We start from the raw sequence: 19509 nt of genomic DNA on the forward strand, positions 1-19509 counted from the left end.
CATGGACTGAAACCCCTTCAAATTTTGATCCCATTCTTGTGGTTGTACATCATGTGAAGTTACACTGGTTGCAAATTGATATGTGAAAAATTAAAATTGGAGACCTACCTGACAATTAATCTATATGCCAAAGTCTGAAAGAAAATATAGTAGATTATTTTTCATCTATCATGCATATTGAGAATACAAGGATATCTAAAATTAGGAACAAGACAAGAATGTCTACTCTCACCACTCCTATTTAATAGAGTATATGAAATTCTAGCAGAGCAATTAGATAAGAGAAGGAAAATAAAAGGATTCAAAGAGATAAAGAAGTCAAATTATATCTGTACAGATGATATGATCCTATAGTCATAAGACCCAAAAATTCTACCAGAAGACTTCTAGAGCTCATGAACAGATTAAGTAAATTAGCAAGATACAAGATCAACACATAAAAATCAATAGCTCTTCCATATACCACTAATGAATCCATGAATCCTGATTTCCAACGGAATCAGGAAAAAAATTCCATTCACAATAGTACCACCCCCCAAAATAAAATACCTAGGAACAAATCTAACCAAGGAGTTTATAGTCCTTTGCACTGAATATCATAGAATACTGAAGAAAAAATTTTAAGAAGACATTAGAAGATGCAAAGATCTCCCATGTTCTTGGATAGGCAGGCTTAATATTGACAAAATGGCCATATTACCAAAATCATCTACAGATTCAATTGCAATCTCCATCAAAATACCAATGACATTCTTCACTGAACTAGAAAAGAAACAGTCCTCAAAATCATATGGAAGAATGAAAGACCCAGAATAGCCAAAGCAATTCTGAACAATAAGAGCAATGCTGGAGACATAACAATCCTGATCTCAAATTATACTACAAAGATATAGTAACAAAAACATCATGGTATTAGCATACAGACAGACAGGAAGACTGGTTGAATAGGAGACATAGGGACAAATACACATAGATACAGTCATCTGATCCTTGACAAAGTTACCCAAAATGTACATTGGGAAAAGATAGCCTTTTAACAAGTAGTGTTGGGAAAGCTGAATATTAATATGTAAAATATAATTAGATCTCTACCTCTCACTCTGCACAAAAGTTCACTCAAAGTGGATCAAAGACATGGGAATTAGACCAAAAACTGCAATCACTAGGAGCAAACGTATGGTCAATACTCCAACATACAGGCAATGCCATCAACTTTCTTAATAAGAATCCTAAAGTTCAAGAAATAAAACCAATAATTAATAAGTGGAATAGTATCAAATTTAAAAACTTCTGCACAGCAAAGGGAATAAGAGCACGAATAAAGAGTCTAATGGATAGGAAAAAGTATTTCCCAACTACTCTTCTGATAGGGGATCACTATCTAGAATATTCAAAAACCCAAATACCCCAACCAATAAATGGAATACAGGAAAGTAGATGGAACTGTGGAACATCATGCTATGTGAAATAAGCCAGACTAAGAAAGTGAAGGGTTGAATGTTATCTCTCATATGTGCAAGTTAGAGAGGAAAAAGGAAAAGAAAGGAGACAGTGGATTTCATGAAAATCAAAGGGAGACCAGTAGAATAGAAGAAAGGGACTGGAATAGAAGAAGGAATGGAAGGAAAGGGTAAATACGGAGGAATTATATTAGCCAAATTATATTGCTATATTCTGTACACATATGAATATGTAACAATGAATCCCACTATTATGTATAATTAAAATGCAGCAATGAAAATGCCCCTCAAAAGAAATCTCATGAAAATAAAGTAGAGAAAGGGGATTGGGAAGGAAGGAGAAGAGGAGAGGAAGAGGTACTGGGGAATGAAATCAACCAAATTATGCTGTGTCCATGTATAAATACATAACAGTGAATCCAACTTTTATGTAAAATTAGAATGCAATGATTAAAATACAAATAGAAGGGACACAGTAAGAGTAAAGGAAACAGATTGGGGGAGAGAAGGGAAAAGCAGACACCGAGGAATGAAATTCTTCAAATTATGTTAAGTGCATTTATGAATATGTCACAATGAATTTCACTATTATGTATAATTGTAATACACAAATAAAAAACAAAAAAGGATAGTTTAATGGTAAAAAACTAAAAATCCAAATCACATAACAAATCACTTTAGTAAATTAAACCTAAAAACCATATCACAGTCTCATGGTGTTCAAAAAAGTTCATCACTCATTCATTATTTTTAAAACACTTCGCAAACCAAAATTAAAGCACCTTTAATGTTGAACTTAATAAAAATAATTTAAAACCTAAGATAAGATATTAGATCACCATTTTCACACCAGACTTTTCTGAAGGAGGTAATCAATTTAAACAAAACAAAATTCAAGGAGTTACAAGACATGAGAACTAGAAAGGAAAAGATAAATCAGCCCATAATGGTAAAGAAATGATGATCTTCTATAGAAAATCTGAATCATTTATAGAAAAACTATTAGAACAAGTAAGAGAATTCGGCAAGGTAGCTTAATAAAGATCAACAAAAAATCAACAGCCTTACTGTATAACAGTAATAAGAATTTAGGAAGAAAAGATATCATATCAAAAAATTGATGATAACTCCAAAGTTCCTAGAAATACACATAATAAAGTCAGTGTATAGAATTTTGAGAAAATTTTAAAATATTCCTAAGACATAAAACTTTAGTGAATGGAGAGATCTACCATTTCATGATAAAAAGACTCAGTATCATATAAAAATCAATTTTCCTAAAGTAATATATAAATTGCAAGTAATTCCAAACAAAATTCCAACATGAATGCTTAGTAACTTGGTAAGTATGTCATACAATTTATATATAAAAGAATAAATGTTGAAGAATAACCAAGAAAAATTTGAAGAATATCCTGTTATCAATAGGAAATTAGATAAGGGATTGATAAATACACTCATAACATAGAACACTACATAACAGTTAAAATGGATAATCAGAACTACAATGAACAAAACGAAAAGATGTTGCAGGATGATACCTATCAAATACTACTGCTTACAGAGCTTTATAAAAATATACAAAGATAACTTTAGTCATCAATACATAAGTACGCAGATCACAATAAATTGTCCTTTTTATTATATTTCTCCCAGTTTTAATGAATAATAACAGTAGGAACAACAGTGGAATTGGATCAAAGTGATTAGCCATGCCTGGCTTCAGTTCTTGATTCTGTCCTTACTGATTTTGTGACTTTTAAGCATAATATCTAATCTCTGGGCCTCAGTTTCCTCATCAATAAAGAGGATTAATGTTATTTACATAAAATTAAACAGAGGGCAAAATAAAGTTACTAATCTAATTCATTCAGTGCTTGAACTGTGAAGTAATAATCTCTTATTAAATGACTGCTTTTCTTATCATAGAAAACATTTCCCTTGTGGACGTGGAGACTGTGGCATTTTCAAACTTTTTGCCATAAGGTAGCATGTATCAATCATAATAAAGCTACCACTTCCACACAATTCATATTCTAATTATTAATTGCCCAATCAACTCACTGCCTTTTGTGTCTATTTGTCCCTTTAGAGGTAAACATTCATTAACAATACAATATAAAAGTGTACCAATTGTCACTATAAATTTGAGAAAAAAGTGAAAAAAGGTGAGGAATTTTATTTGCAATGAATCACTTGACTATCCAATTGCTTATTAAGCTACATCTTTATAAAGGGCTAGCTTGTGTAATATTAAAGATTTTAGAAGAAAACAAAATGTACTAGGTGTATCTGACTGTCATCTAAAATGTTTGACATGGGGAAGAACATTTATGATTATGCTGTCATGGCTAAGCTTTTAAAATAGAAATCACAAAATGGTTTCACAGACTATTTGAGAGGTACAGAGAAAATTATATTACTCTCGCATTTGAAAAGCAACTCTTTCCCAGCATCATCTTATGATTCAGTAAAGATACAAGAGAATCTGTAAAAAGGCAATTGCATTATTATCTACTGTTGAGGACTTAAAGGAATCCTTATTGAAAGCTTTACTGCTCTAGTTTTACAAAAGCTTCCTTTAAAAATAGTTACATTCTTTGTATATTTTGCATCTGTACAAATGGAAGCAAGACAGTATTTCTTTGATACTCTAAAGCAAGCTGGATCATTGGAGCATAAAATGATTGTAACCATACACAAGTTTAATTACTACTGTGAATTGAAAAAATGATAACCATTTTCCCCATGACTGCCTCCAAAAATTTGCTATAATCAAAGCAAGCAGGCAATAAACAAATCAACTCCTCTACCCTAGTTTGGAGCCTTTTCCATATTAGAATAGTTTGGCAAAGTTGGAATAATTTTCTCCCTGTTTAAATATTTCACAGGACTATAAATATTTGCTGGTTTCCTATTAGCAGATAATTTGTGGACTCATCATTCCATCACTTCCAACTATATCTATTTTTGGTCATGTGCCTACAATAGGTGTTTAGTTATTACTGTCACAAAATAATCCTGATACTTCAGGTGTGTGTGTGTGTGTACATGAGTTGAAGGGCACATTTTGAAGGTCTGATGTCACTATACATCTCTACAAAATTTCCTAGTTCATTCCAAGAGAGTGCTAGGAAAAGAGAGGTCTTCACTACTTTCCTCCACCTCCAATTCTTTCTGCTATTCCCTTTGATGGTCTTCACAACAGAGAACCCCATGACATCACAGTTGCATAATTTCCTCTGGTTCAGACAACTCTGTATTTATTCCAACACTGCCAAGCATGAATATGGTACCTCACTTAGGATATTTGCCATAATTTGGAAGGACTGGACCTAGAGATATTCTTTGAGTACCAACTTCTATTCTTAAATGTAACATATTTCTTGAATATTTCTAAACTTGTTTTTTGTTACCATTTTTACTCATTCACTCATTCAGTATTTATAATTATTATTCATACTAAGCATTGCACTTGGAAATGGGAGTAAAATGATGAATGACGTTATTGCTGGCCTAATAAAGTAATCAAGAATATGAATATTATATGAATATATTTTTTCATTAGGACAGAATGCTGAATAAATTTTTACTACAAGTCACTCCTAACTCCTTAAGGCAGCATTCCCACACTCCCACAAATCAGAAAGCAAAGTCCTTCCTTCTGTAACCAGGAATCAGCTGCTCCCCAAGGTACCTAGTGGCAGCAGGAGGGCTGGGCTGAGGCTGGCCTTTGCACAACCCTGAAGAGTTCCCTGCCAAACCTGACCTCATGTTGCAACCACAAGCACACAGCTAATAATAGCTTCAGCTCTTAACTTACAAAATATAATTCTTAAAGGAGATTTTTGAGAATCAGCCAGACATCTGAAAGAAAAAATATGTAAAGCTTAACTGGTAACTACTATCAAAATCAAACTTCTCCCAATAGCCACATGGCACTTCCAAGTCACCAGCAAAGTCCTCTGAAAAGAATTCAAGGTTCACCCAACCAGTGGGTGTGTCTATTTAGCCTAAAGGTCAAGTATATTAAATACCCATGGCCAGTTTCTCTTCTCTTCAAATAACAAATGATAGGTGAAAATCTTTTGGTATATGATTGAGAAAAATGTACTGTAAAACAAATATTTTATTTGTGTATATATTTATGTATTTTTATTTGTGGATACATGCATATGTACATAAATAGAAAATTAAATATTTATATATTTAATTCATATATATGTAATAAAATTCATCCTCTGCATGGTTCAGGCATGTGCAAAGAGAATGTAACCCCTATGAGGGCAGGGACCTTGTCTCTTCTTTTCACAACTATATTCCTACTGCTTATGCAATTGGCATGATGGTTGACATGCATTAAGTGCTCAATAAACATTTAATATTTGAACTGGTGATAAGTGAGAAGACAAAAATATGGATGTATAAATGGATGGAAAGGCAGATGAATGCATAGTTGTTGTCATCTATCTGGATGGGTACAGGAGGAGTTAGGAATTGAGAATAATCAATTACTTAGGAAAAATATTCTTACTTGCATTAATGACACACTTCCTTTGGCAATAAGACAAAATACTCTTAACAAAGCTTTGAAGTTAGATAAATGAAAGTGTGGATCCCAGAGTTCCCTTTGATTAGCTATGCAGTACTAGTGCACATAACATCACCATTTTATTTGGCCCATTTCCTCATCTCTAAAATTGAAATATATAATGTATTTGTAGGCTTATTAAAAGGATAGAATGAAATAACAAGGAAAGAAGCCACTGAACTGCCTAACACTGTTTTAAAACGTGAAAATGAGTACAGTTGTCATAAATATAATATAGATATTCTCCTCCTAATGATCTAATGGTAAGAGATAAAAATATAATATTTAATAAAATACCTGAAAATTAAGAACTGTACCAACCTACTATTACTGAAGTTTGGAAATGCTTAAAACAGGCAAACATTTGTTGTTGAACACAGATTAGATAACACCTATGTTTCATTGCAAAGATATTGAGGACATAAAAGTAAAAGAAAAGGGTTTTCTTCTGGTTTATGCCCAATCAACTATTGAAGTGTGTTTTAGAGTGATGACAATTGGAAGGGCATATTTCATTTCTAAATAATAAGTAACAACATACTGTCCTGCTGTTAGAAAGCCTTTGGGATTACTATTTCTATGCTTTTATTAAAGTCTGCCTTAGGGGACAAAGAACTATTCCTATTTGCAAGACTTCAATTTGAATTTGAACATTAATCCTGTAGGTTAGAGACTTGGAAATGTTTGTTCTCTTCTTTATTTTCCTCTAGAAAATTGCATTTTTAATTAATCTAGTTCCAACTCCCATGAATTCTCATAAATGATCATGGTGTAAAGAATTTAATATAATTTGTATTTATGTCTGGGACATTAAGTCACAGCAGGAACTGAGCTGCTATACTGTCAAATTAAAAAAAAATCTTTCAATTTTCAAAAAAACATGTATTGAAGTGGATGTATGACCACACATAGTTTGAATCATACTGTAGCCGGTATTGCTTGTACCCACTTATGGTACTGCTGGGACCCTAAGGATCCCTTTTACCAGCTGTTTGCCCACTCCTTGGCTTTTGAATGTCTTGCTACTAGCACATCTGTCCCCTAGGGTGCTGAAGCCAGCTCATTCAAGCCAGTAGTGACTAAAACACATAGGCATTGACTGTTATGGGAGTATAAAAGCCCAGAGTCTTTGCTTCATAGTGAAACAAACTCTGAGCAACGGTGGGAACAGGATATGCCTGCAACAACACCCAATATTGTATTCTTGTGTAGTTTCTTCCCCTTTCTGCCCCACATCTTTCTGAAACTCTTCTCTAAAAAAATCACTAGGGTCTGAGCCCTGGAGCACACTACATTGTCTCTACATTGCTGGTGATAGCTATGGTCACCTAGAAAAACATGCCCAGTTTTGAAATAGGGGCCCTCTTCTGTAATACTGCCAGTACATCTTCCTTGTCCAAATACCACAATCCCCTTTGCAGAAATAGTTATAAGCTCACCTATGAGTACTATTTCTTTAAACATATGTGCTCTCTCTCCCTCCCCCCACTCTCTCTAACCTCCCCAATTCCTTCTCCACACCCTTTTCCAAAGTACCTGGCCATGGGTTTCCTGTGACCCTCCAAGGTGGATCCTTCTCGGCACCACCCCACAATATGCGTTTTTCTCAATTCACAGATGTTCTACTACTTAACCATGCTACATGGTGCAATAACATGTTGGAGTTCACTTAAACTCCGTTTGTTGATACCTGCTTTGTATGTTTATTTCTCATAGGAAATGTGAAATTAATAAGAGGCTCTTGTCTCCATCATCAAATCAGACTTTTTTTGGGCATGGTCATTTCTCAGTACAACCTGAAACTAGAAGAACTAAATCATATGAAATAGCTGGTGCTAGATAAAAGCTACCATCTTTCAGAATTCTTTTTATTTTTTTTAATTTAGCTTTTAAGTTTTTACAGACTGCATTTTAATTCATTGTACACAAATGGGGTATATCATTTCATTTCTATGATTGTACACAATGTAGATTCATACCATTCGTGTAATCATACATATATATAGGGTAATGATGTCTGTCTCATTCCACCATTTTTCATACCTGCCTCCCTCTCATTTTCTTCTACATATTCTAAAGTTCCCCCATTCTTCTCTCCTTCCCCACCCCCCAATCCCCATTATATATCATTCTCCACTTATCAGGGAAAACATTTGGCCTTTGGTTTTTTGGACTTGGCTTATTTCACTTAGCATGATATTCTCCAATTCCATCCATTTATTTGCAAATGCCATAATATTATTCTTCTTTATGGCAGAATTCTTGCTATGACAAGAAAAGCAAAACTTGTTATCAAGAGTTCACTGGTAACTGTGAGATACGAAACCCAAAATTTTGATCAGGTCAAATTTAACAATAACTTCAGTCAACCAAACATGTTGTAACAAATTTTAAGCAATGGACAATTTGATACAATATTTATACAATTTCACTTTGTAACAAGTGAAACTAAAAGGGTCTATTACATTAAGTTTAATTACTTTTTATATTTTTTTTTAGTTGTAGATGGACACAACACCTTTAATTATTTTTATGTGGTGCTGAGGATCGAACCCAGTGCCTTATACATGCTAGGCAAGTGCTCTACCACTGAGTCACAATTGCAGGCCAAGTTTAATTACCTTTCAACATTTTTTTTATTCCAGGTAGAGTTTTATTCATAATTTATAAGCTTTAAATTTACATGAAAAAATTTTTATCCAAAGGTTAAAGATAATCTATCAATGAATGAGCAATTTGAAATTGCAAGATAGAGGTTTTATTGTTTTTTGAGGAGGGAGAGTATTGGGGATTTAACCCAAGGGCACTTTACCACTGAGCCCCATCCCCAGCCCTTTTTATTTTTTATTTTTATTTCTCACTAATTCGCTTACAGCCTCTTTAAGTTGCTGAAGCTGGTCTTGAACTTGTGGTTCTCCGGCCTCAGCCTCATGAGTCACTTGAATTACAGGCAAGCACCAATGTGCCTGGCAAGAGGGATTTTTGTTTTTTTGGTTTGTGATTGTTATTGTTTTAGAAGAACTATAAAAGAAAAGACCCTTGTTGCACAGTTCTCAATACTCAGCATATCATACATTTTCTCATGGCCTAAATACTAGCAGCAGACCTAAAATGTAGGATTGAAATGGCTAAGATGATGTGAAGGGCAATTCCATTAAAATTTGGCAAAAGGCAATAATGATACTATCTGACATAAAATCTTGCCATTTTCCAAGAGTCTGTGGGTCTACATCAATTAACAACTTATGAAATTTTTTATAAAATATTCTAAATTTCACTTTTACTTTCATTCTATTTGTATTATTACTCTAATCATGAATGGGAGCAAAAAACATTAGCCTAATTATTTGAACTCCTACTCAAGTGTATTGCATTAATGAAAACCAAAGATAAAACTGGCTCTTAATCATAGTGTTTAAACTTAAGTGTGTCTATATGAAAAGTTCAAAGTCACTTTACTGAGTTTAAAAAGATTTCTGTTTCCTAACTTCTTCCCAGGCTTAATTAATTGTTTTAGTAATTGATTTTACCTTTCTTCTGAAGAGTTAGCCATAATAAAAGCAAAGTTTGATAATGTGTTTTTTGACATTTTAAAATCTTTTACATTACCAGTGATTAGGTAGTTCAAATGAAAATGATTCTTTTGGATCTCTCTGAAGTTAATTTTTAAGCAGTTTCACATGTAAATAGTGATGAATTTCTCCCAATAGAGGAAATGTCCTTTTGATAAAGGATGTTTATAAATATTAATAGGTTGGTTTTCATTTCAAAACAATATGGTCAGAGCTAAAAGAATGCAACATTTTAATGACATCAAGAGAAGTCTAAATCCATTAGGAAGCAAACCAGATGCTTAGGCAGATAGAGACAACTAATAACCAAAGTGTGTTATTCAGTGGTGGGGGTACTACTTGTTAGCAAAGTGCAACCAGTATCACCAGAAGGAACAAAAGTGGGATAGAAGAGGTTGCTCTTAGTGATTTTCTATCTAGGAATATATACTCTAGTCTAAAATAAGCTTCAAGTAAGATTTATGGCTGGACTGAAGAAAATGGTAAAGAAAGAGCAAGGATGATGCTGAAAAATGTAGATAGAAGCAATATATGTTTAGCAGTCTGAGGTAAATTTGCCTGACCTATATCTTTGAAAATTGTCTTCAAGTCAGCATGCATTAAAAATTGAAACCTGAAATAGATTTCAGGCTCTGTGTGCAAATAACTAAACTTTAGGATGAGCTGTCCACATGACACAAAACTAATTTGACTGAACTATTTAGACATTTTAGGGATAATTGTCATCTAAAACTCATCCTATACCCTATGTTAAAATCTTTGTTTTTACTTGCAACAGTAATTTTTCCTGGCATCCATCCTGAGAACAAGGAGTTAGCAAGCATACACAGAAACCAGGGCCAAATTATACTCTCATATTAAATTCAAGTTTTAATCCCCAAACCAAAAGAAGAAAACAGGAATTTCTAGCTGATAAAAGAAAGCATATGCAGCAACAAGACTACTTATTCATTACAAAATCATAAATTTCCAAATTTATTAGCTACTGAGAAAAAGAGAGGTCAAATTGCTAAATTTTTATATTAAAACAAATAAGGGGGATGGGGATATAGCTCAGTTGGTAGAGTGCTTGCCTCGCAAGCACAAGGCCCTGGGTTCAAGTCCCAGTACCCCCCCCCCAAAAAAAAAAAAACCCAAACAAACAAACAAAAAACAAATAAGATCTAATGGATAATGAACATCATTTTCAGATAAATGGTAGATTGCAGAGGATTCCACACTTATAAATGAGAAAGTTTATAATTTAACTATAATATAGTTTATATTAAACTATAATAAAGTTTATAATTTATAATATGAAAATCAGAGGACTCAGGAAGCTTGAATTGACATTCTCATCTAGAGGGATTTGTGACTGCCAAAAATTATAAATGGAAATCCAGAGTGTAAGGAATGTGAATGGGCAAAAAATGGCAAGTCAGCAGGAGTAGAAGGGAACAGAAGTCTTAAACAAAAAGGACATTGGGGCAGATTATGAAAAGAGGACAAAAAAGTTTTCAAACATTCCTCCTGGATGAGACAACTCTACTGTGGCTTAGTAACAGACTTTCATAGGACTTTGCTTTTGTCATATAATTGATGATGTGTTTGTGTGTGTATAAGAGAGAGAGAGAGAAAGAAAAGAAGAAGAAGAAGAGGAGGAGGAGGAGGACGACGACAACAACAACAATGATGACTACAGAGAGAGAGATCGTCATCAACCTGGTTCTAGTTCTGAACCCCAATCAGTTCCCAAGCCCCATGTCCCAGGTCACATTGAATTTTAAAAAGTAGATGAGAATCATACTTAACAATTTAAAGCCTTCTTTTTAAGTTAATTTTTATTAAAATTTAAGTGATTTTTAGTAAGAAGGTCATTCCACAGCTATGATTTTATGCCAGAAAACAACATATTTGGGTGACTGCTGATGTTAATAAAGAATGAATTACCTCTCCACTATTTATTCAACATATTTGCTTGCAGTAATAACTTTTGATCATCTTTGATTCTTTAGTTTTAAAATCAAACCTAAAGTAGTTGTAAGAGCAACACCAGGGGTGGGGAGAATGAAAATTCCACTCCCTAATTCTCCTCACTGTTCTCTGATCTGGCTGTTGATTCCATATTTGTTGCTCAAGAACACACAAACTTGGCATTTGTCTTATTTTTAGGCTCCAGATTTTGTTCCTCATTTGAAAAAAAAGCAAAACCCAGAAAATACTCATTTTTTTTCAATGAGTTGAAGGAGGAAAGTTCCCTGACACTAGAATTGGTGTTCATCTTTACTTTGTTTTGCTTCTGGAAGTTATGGTGATTTTAAAATCGAATACATCAAGGCAAGCCTACTGAAGAATAGTGCTGCCTTCACTTTAAAGGCTCTTCCACTCTAAAGTGTACAAAGGGGCAAACCAGGATATATTAGAAAAATATAGGGTTTACTCAAACCTACACCACATGTTCTCTGCTCTCACTGCTTTATCTTATATCTAGGACTGATGGTAACTGCTCATAGACAGTGATTAAGATGTCTTCCTTGCAACTGTTGTTTAGGCTTCTGTCTCAGAGGCATTGCTCATGTTTCTTCCCCAATCTCAGCACCCTGAAGTGTCTCCACATCATACATGGACATTCCATCTATTGCAGAGGCAGCTCAAGGTCCTCCCTTCCATGAGATATTCTTGGATCTCTCCCAACCATCCCCAATTCTCCTTTCTCTCAACTTAGACAGAATTGTTAGATTCCCCCATACCCTTTTCCCCAAACTTAATACTGGCATGTTATTCTATAATCTTTCTGTGTAGTATCTAATTAGAATGGTAAGCTATAGGAAAGCTAAGGCAGTTTCACATCACAAAGCTGTGGACTGATTCAGGGGCAAAGAATGTTAAAGGAAAAATCCTGCTAATAGATGGACTGACTGATCAGTTTTTCTCCTGACTAGTAAGTGGGAGAAAGTGTAGGGAGAAGAACTATCCATGGGACAAATGGTCTTAATTAATTGATTTCACAAGGATAACAGCATAAGAACCACATTCTGCCTTGAGAGAAACAGAAAAATTGGTACCTCTTCCTTTGACCTTTATCACATCCTTCAATTTGTCCTGTATTAGCTCACCCATCCCAATTAAACAATGACAATGAATTGGAAAGATGATACTCAATAGAGAAGGGGATAATCAAATCTATTCCCTCTTATAGAAGTTGAGGGATCTATGGGACCAAAAAGATTACCCAAATGGAAGAAAATGTTTTCCAAAGATATTTATCTTGAACTTCAAAAAAGAGCAAGTAACCTGGGATTTCCTATACCAGCAACTGTGGCAAGTAGCTCAGACTCAACAATTATGAAGGAAGAGGACCTTTTCATTGCAATGTGCTGAACTGCCACTCTCAGTCTGAAGAAGGTTGTGCCACATGTATCACTTTAGGTGAACAGGTGATGTAATAAATTTGGTCATATAGACATTGACAAACTTCAGAGAAAAGTAAAATTTTAAAAGCATGTATTTAATTATGTGAACAAACTTATATACATATTATATATATTTCCACAAACTATCTTAGGAACATTTCAAAAACATATATGTTTTTGTTTTAATAGACTCAGGAGAGGAACAAAAAGGTACTATTCTCCTTGTTTAAATGCTTTTATGCTGAAGAATCTTAATCCCCAGGGAAGAATTCTGCTTAAGCAAATTATAAGCATGCCCACCTTGTTTCTGCTCAGTTGCATTTAATTACTATCATATCAATCTGGCAAAAGGTTGGAAACATCAGTTGCTTTCTCATTTTTTTTTCTCATCATGTGCTTACTCCCTATGGAAAAATAGCATTTTGAAAAATAACAAAGATTCAGACTTTTTCTACATTGCTCAACAGACTAATGATAGTTTGTAACTCTATGTTCTGTTTTTATTTATTTTCAGTCCCAGGCATGGGTTTATTTCATCTTTTCCATTTCACCTATATATGCATGCTAATACCCAGTATATGAAATATGCTATATTTTTAATTTTAAATATAAGATTTAGTCTTTTATATATACAGTACATCTTGGAAACAAGCAGCAGCATTTACACCAGCACTTCAAAACACTCACCTACAGATATTGGGCACCTATTCCAACTTTGTGACGGTTGCTTCAAAATACCTACAGAATTGCTTTGGGAGAACTCTGCTAAGATGTTTATTTATAACATGCCTCATCTTCACACTTCGTTTAGGCAAAAAAGATATATTACCAGCAAAATTAACTAAGCAATAAATTAAGCCTAAGCAATAAATTTAAACATTCAGTGTTTAAAACACACTGGTTAAAACTCAGTATGCTCAGTTTCCATTCCTAGCTATATGCAGTAGTCACTCATATCCACAATTTTACCATCCACAATTTAAAATTACCTGCACCAACTGAAGTCAAAAAATATTAACTGGAAAACTATGGAAATAAATAATTCATACTTTTTAAATTGTGTGCCATTCTCAGTAATGTGAAGAAATCTTTCACTGTCCTGTTCTATCCCACCCAGCATATTCATGCTTTATGAACTACTCACCCATTAGTCACTTAGTAGTCATTTAGGTTATCAAAACAACTATTGGGTACTATAGTGCTTTTGTTCAAGAATACTTATTTTACTTAATAATGGCTCCAAAGAGAAAAAGTAGTGATACTGGAAATTCAGATATAACAAAGAGAAACAAACAAAAAATGCTTCCTTTAAATTGAAAAAGGGTAAAGTTCTCACCTTCATATAAAGGAAAGAGAAAAGCATATGTAGAAATTACTAAGATCTATAGTACAATAAGATATTTTGAGAGAGAGAGAGAGCATAATAGTGTAACTTTTACTCTACATATTATTATAATTATTCTATTTGGTTATTAGTTATTATTGTTAATCATTTACTATTCCTAATGAATAAATCAAACTTTATCATAGGTATGTATGTATAGGAAAAATCATAGGTTCACTACTAACCAAGGTTTCAGGCATTTACTGGGGGACTTGGAATGTATCCTCCAAGACAGGGATAGGGGAAATACTATACCCAGGAGTACTGAAAACATGTTCATGCAAAAACTTGTATGAGAGTATTCATACCAGCATTATTCACAATAGCCCCAAAGTGGAAACAACCCACTGTCCATCAGCTAATGAATGGACAAACAGTGATATATCCATAAAATGAAATATTTATCAGTCATAGAAAGGAATAAAGTACTGATACATTGTACAATGTAGATGAACCTTAAAAACTTTAATCCAACTGAAAGAAGCCAGACACAAAAGACTACATGTCATATGATTCCATTTATATGAAAGTTTGAGAAGAGGCAGATCCATAAAAATAGAAAGTAGATTTGCGGTTGCCAGGAGCTAGGGGCAAGAAGGAAGAATGAGGTATGACTAGGTAATGGATACAGGCTTTCTTTTGGGAGTGAAGAAAATGTTCTAATTTTAAATTGGTGAATTGTATGCTATGTGAATTAAATCATAAAAATGTTTTAATGATTTTATTACTGCATTGGAATTATATGTAATATTGGAGTTCATTTTGAAATTATCATACATATATGGAATATAACTTGCTCCACTTCTGTCCCCAGTGTTTTTTTCCCTCCCCTCCTCCCTCTTCCTATTCCTCTTCCTTTTCTCTACTGGTCATCCTTCTAGTTATTTATAGTTTTTTAAAATAGTGCTTTATAAATATACATAAAGGTGAAATTCACAGTGGTATATTAATATATGTATATAACTTTTTAAAAATGAGAGGGAATAATGACTATCACTACTTAACAAATGAATACTCCTATAGCAAGTCCTTCCTTTTGTCTTTGTTGCTGTTATTATTGGGGTTTTGCATTTTTCCCACTCTTTTGCTTTTGTAAAGAGCACATTTGAGGTTTTTCAATAATAACTGGGGAAGAAAAGTAGTTATCTATAGTCACTGCCCCATTCATAGGTCCACCATCCAGCTGTCCACTCAATAACAAAAAAATTCTGGACATAAAAAGATAAATACATTTTTTGGGATGAGAACTTCTGATTCCCAATACTTCATAGTATTTAGTCTTATTTTTCACACTAGCTTTCTTCCAACAATAAAGAATGTAGAAAGGAGACATTGTAGTTTTATCCTGTTATATTTGGAAGACTATAATCATGAAGGAGAACAGAACTCCATAGTGGGGACTTTGGTGTTTGTCATAGAATTATACCCCAAAAGAAAAAGTCTGAAGTTTTTAGCTATCACTGATAGAAATATAACCTACTCAATACTCCAAACATCTCATACACAGCAGTTTCCTGGGTGAGAGGGAGCAGAATTAATTCGTCTCTAAAGAAGAGAAACATGATCCAGAAATACTATAAGTGGCTTCTGTGATTGCCAGCACTTCTCAATTAACCAACTTCAAAGGTGCTATCAAAATTTACTTAGAAAAGCATTCTATTTTAAGTCATGCTCTCAGGAATTAGACAAATCACATTTATTTTTCTCTAAAACTCTTTTCAAATAAAGTACTTGAGTGCTTTCTTTTATTAGTTTTAGAGCCAAGAAGATGAGCAAGAGATTTGAATGCCATCTCTGAAGAGTACAAAGAAGCAGCGTGGAGTTAGAAAAGAGGAACAGGAGAGGAAAGAGAACTAAAGGAAGGATGGGCGAGCGGGGGTGTCTGAGTGACAGATCAGACAGGAAATTCATAACAGGAAATTAAATGATGATATTTGTTTTTAAGGAAGAGGAGAGAATGGGTTACAATAAGGGGAGCCAATCAACCATAAACTAGATATAAGACACAGAATGAGGAATGAGGGTTCCTGCAGAGAAGGAAAGTGTGAAAGGCTAAATATGGACATTGCATTGAAAGAAAGACAAGTCTTTGGAGTCATTTGAATACAGAACATAAAAAGAAGGAATAACCAAATACATTTTCAGGGTTCCAATGCTGTGAAAATAGTTATTGTAGAAGAAAGTAGAAAAATTTAGATAAAGAGTTAGTTGTGTTTTGTCTACTCATTGATCTATATTTTCCTTTCTTGGGGGAAAGGACCATTGATATTTTGAACATTTGAATTTGAAGTGATGACTGAATCTGCAAGTAGGTACATTCTATAGACAAATGGAAATATGTAACTAGGATTCAACCAAGCAGGAAAATAACAATTTGTACCTCTAAAGGATAGAGATGATAATTGAAAGAAACTAAGATATGATATAGACCAAATGAACAACATTGTTGAGAAAAATCCATTTCTTCCATTTGTTTAAAATTACTTTTGACAAACATGAATATGTAATTTAAACTACAAATTGCTACCATGAAAGAACATTATGAATATCTGTCCTAGCACCACTCAGTTTTAAAAGAAACTTTGTTACGTTTACCTTTTATAACATACGTATTTGATTACTGAATATCATATAAAATGACATGAATTTTTGTCAACCAAGAGAAATATTTGTTAAAATCAAGTTATAGGTAGCAAGATCAGTATAGTCCAGGAATGCAGTAAACACTAGACCAATGTTGTTTGTCTCTGCAAAGCACTTCCCCAATCCATACTTTGTTCTCTAGAAATATTAACATAATTGCTGAGAATTCTGGCCAATCATGTTTTTTCCAATGGTCTTAATATAAAACAATCTTGGCAAGTGAAAGAAAACAGCACACACTGCTAACATTTTGGTAGAATCGTGTGTTTATTCTGGCACTGTTCACAAGAGAGAAGTAAGCATCCAATCAGAACAGAGGGATGTTGCTGATGTAAATGAATATTTACTCAAAGTTCAGATCTTCCTCCCCACTCTGATAGGGGAAAGACAAAGAACATTTTGATCTTGGATATCTCCCAGCCTCACACACCAAGGAATGCAGCACCCAAAAACATACTTTTGATAACCCAGGATAGCAATAAGGTCAGTCAAAGCCGCAAATGGCCTATGAGGGAGCTTTTCATGTAATGGGGAAGAAAAGCAGATAAATCCAAATTGCAGAGAAAGAGAATATGACTGAGGGACCAATAAAGTCAGTTAGCTGCTAGTGAGATCGCTGATTATGTTTGTTTGTTTGTTTGTTTTACAGTGCTGAGAATAGAACATGGGGACTCATGCATGCTAGGCAAGCATTCTATCACTGAGTTAAATTCCCAGCCTGAAATCAGTGTTATGAACTGGTTTTCTTCAGTCCCTTAGCCACAGTCTATGCTTTCAATATTGCTTCTTCCCAAAAAACATGGACAATACTACCAGTCACACAGGACAAGATGATGCAACTGATTGAATGAAAAGCATCACCATTATTAGAAATATCAAATTTTACTAATGTAGATAAATAGTGACATCAAATGTTTTATGTTCTCTTCCCATTACCTCATTGTAAATCATGAAAAAGAATCAGAAAAAAAAATTGAGGGGACATTCTACAAAAAAAAAATATTTGACCAGTACTTTTCAAAAATGGCAAGATCATGAAAAACAAAAACTGACTGAAGGAAGACTAAGAAGTCATTCCAATTAGATGTAATGTGGGATCCTGGAATAGAAAAAGGACATTAATGGAAAAATATAAAAATCCAAGTAAGTTCTGCATTTCAGTCAAAAGTATTATTAAGATTACCTTGGTAATAAACCTGTTATCAAAGTTAATTTCTCAGTTTCCATGAATGTATCATAGCTATACAAGATATTAACATTAGGAGTATCAAAGTGAAAGATATACAGGGACCCTTTGTATTGTCTTTGCTACACTCTTTCTGGAACTTACGGGTCGAACCCAGGGGTGCTTTACCACTGAGCCACATCCCTAGCCCTTTTTATTTTTTTATTTTGAGACAGGGTCTCACTAAGTTTCTTAGGGCCTAATTTGCTAAGGGTAGCCTAAAACTTGAGATCCTCCTGCCTCAGCCTCCTAAGTTGCTGGAACTATACTCTTTGCTAGTCTTCTGTAAATCTAAAATTATTTCAAAATAAAGAGTTAAAAAGGTATTGTATAATTATCAGTTGTCCTGCTCTTCAGATGTTAATGGCTAATGAGGTAATAGGTTGACTCATATGCAAAATAATTCCAGAATTCATAACTCAGCTTCTAATTTTATTAGGCAACTTTTTGTTTCTAGAGCGTGCCCTGATTACTGATGCTTACATGACTTTGCTCATTCTGATCTTCCATTTTTCTTCTGCCCATTCTTGTTCCCCAATCTACTGCTTTTAATACGGACTTTGAATGCCACCTCCTGTCGGGGTTTCTAGAGCCCCCAGCCTTAGACATGGTCAAGATGGCGCCTGATGCTGAGCCAAAAGCGGCCAGCTATACAGTAAACAACCAGCGAATTCCAATGATTGGCTAGTTAACGATGTGATTAGAGCATGCCCCCCCCTCGTGTACCCATCCTGTGCCTGCAGCTGTCCGCGTTTATCTCGTGTACTCTCCCCTGATTGGTTGAAGTGTATATAAGCCTGGTGGGTGGGAGAGTAGGGGGCAGAAGCTGAGGAAGGGATGGAAGAAGCGGCGGCAGCAGCAGCGGCAGGGGCGGGAGTAGCTGAAGCCGGGAGTAGAAGGGAGTGAGAGCGAGGGCGAGAGCTGAGAAGCGGAAGAAGCGGCCAGAGCGGGCGAGAGCCGAGCGGGAGAGGAGTGGAGTGCAGGAGAGGGAAAGAGAGCGAGAGAAGGGGACAGAAAGGAAGGAAGACTGTGTACAATAAACTTCCAAAGCTTCAGACGTTTGCCGTGTCTCTCTCTGCGGGCAGAGGGGACGCGACAACCTCCCTGGCTTCCCCAGGCATAATTAAACATTCCCTCTAACGGATTCTTAGACACCCTTCTATAAACCTCTGTTTTAGCCTACATAATACGATACTGAATATAGTCTATATAGGGTGATGGCTAAAACCAGGCTGTCTGGAT

General features: G+C 34.5%; 1 protein-coding gene and 1 non-coding gene across 2 annotated transcripts in view; one reads left to right on the forward strand and one right to left on the reverse strand.

Annotated features, from left to right (window-relative positions):
* The window catches only part of Arhgap6 (Rho GTPase activating protein 6), a 467990-nt gene that overhangs the window by 433542 nt on the left and 14939 nt on the right, over positions 1 to 19509 (reverse strand). The window lies entirely within an intron of this gene.
* On the forward strand, positions 10666 to 10738 carry Trnaa-cgc (transfer RNA alanine (anticodon CGC)). Its single transcript has one exon. It is a non-coding gene; the product is annotated as a tRNA-Ala (tRNA).

Source organism: Sciurus carolinensis, chromosome X (assembly GCF_902686445.1).
Source record: "Sciurus carolinensis chromosome X, mSciCar1.2, whole genome shotgun sequence".
NCBI classification, from domain to species: domain Eukaryota; kingdom Metazoa; phylum Chordata; class Mammalia; order Rodentia; family Sciuridae; genus Sciurus; species Sciurus carolinensis.